The following is a 1,795-nucleotide window of genomic DNA, read 5'->3' as shown; positions in this document are numbered from 1 at the left end:
CTGATTATTCCTTTTTCAATATATTTGGAGGCCACTTTTTGAAGCACCTAAATTCATAATTTCTGGCATTATGAGTGTTGCAAGACTGTATTTCCTTCGCATGAATTCATTGTAGTCGATATTTGTCACCCCATGCTCAAAGGTGGAGAATGCCCTCACAGAAGTGATAGTCTATTTGTTGTGTCAACTGCAGTGTTTGGCCGATTGAAGGATTTCTATAAGACCATTGTGTGGTCTTTGCGACAAGGATTGTTTTCTCTGTGACTTTTGGTTGGTTTCGGCAAGACAATTTGAGCAGATTGCTGAAGTCTTAAGGTTTCACCGATCTCACTGATTTTGGTAAGACCATTGCAAAGTCTTGGCGATGAAGATCCTATCGATGTGACTTAAGAGGTCGCCAAGACAGATAAGGAGAAAATCGAAGTCATATAGTCTCACCGATAAGATCCATATCGGTGAGACTTTGCAGAGTCTTAGCGACAAAAAATAATTTCTATGAGACATAAGGGTTCAATAAGACTCATAAAATAGATAGCCGATGTTGTGTGCCTATGCTGATATGACCTCTTCGATGAGAAGATATGTAACTCATGTCGACAAAGAATTGGAGGGTTTCTGGACAAAGGTGAAATTCTGGTGGAGTCGATGGCAAGATCCCATGAAGTTGTTGAGCTTCCCTGACATGGTTCGCATCTAGATGGAGTATTTTGCAGCGTCAGAGGAGGATTCGGTCTTCAATCCCTTCGAATGTGTACTAGATTTGGTTAGTTTCAGTTTTTGTCTACCCTTCGGCTTCTCCACTGCCAACTTCTGGGTCGTATTTTGTGATTCTCTTCTCCTTGTTTCTGGAGAAATTTTGTTTTCCTATATGCCAATATGGGTGGGCATTATGTTCTATCATGCCCTTTGAGCTCTTCAAATTTGTAAAATCTATGTATTTGGGTGAAAGGCTGAGTTTTGTTCTTCTCAGGACTAGATTAGGATTGGTTTGATGGAATTCTATTAGGGAATTCATTTTGGGTATGGGTGTTGAGGTTGAATCTTTCCTACAGCTTGGTCTTATCTTTTTTGTAATTTTTTTCCCTCTGTATTTTAATATATATTGTGGCCCTTGACCTTTTGCCTTAAAAAAATTAAAAAACTGAAATCAAATAATGAATTACCTATATTCTTGGCGATATAATTGCCACTAAAACAATTTATTTTTGGATTCCTAAAAATCCGGTCTATAAGAGCTAAATTGTATTTTGCCAATGAATGTACACATATAAATAGTTTTTATAATTTGTGAACTTAAAAATTATGCAAGTATACTTTGGTAAATAAAAAGATTTAAAAAATAAAAATAAAAACTTGTTTGTAATTGGTTCAAAATAATTTTTTAATAATTAGTTAACTAGAAAAAAAACAAAATCATTACAATAGTATTGCCTAAGGGCAAGTACTCATTACACTAATAATATAATACTATTAATAATAATATCATAGTAATTATTAAAAATAATATAATTTAATAACACAATAATAATATAATCTTTTTAATAATAAGAATAATATTATTAATAATAATATCATAGTAATTAGTAATATTAATAAGATTATTGTTGATCCTTAAAGTTTACACTCGTTGGGAACAACCTTATGGGAAGTTCAGGGAATAGGGGACTAAGTGCGCTCCACTAAACAACCTCTGAGATTTTAGAAGCTGACTCTTCATTTATTTTTGTGGGAAGAAAAGGATAGAGAGAAGCAACAAGAAATAATCTTAGACAATGCACCAAAGCTTTTACAACAA

Source organism: Cryptomeria japonica, chromosome 8 (assembly GCF_030272615.1).
Source record: "Cryptomeria japonica chromosome 8, Sugi_1.0, whole genome shotgun sequence".
Classification (NCBI taxonomy): domain Eukaryota; kingdom Viridiplantae; phylum Streptophyta; class Pinopsida; order Cupressales; family Cupressaceae; genus Cryptomeria; species Cryptomeria japonica.
Note: the sequence above shows the minus strand (reverse complement) of the source record.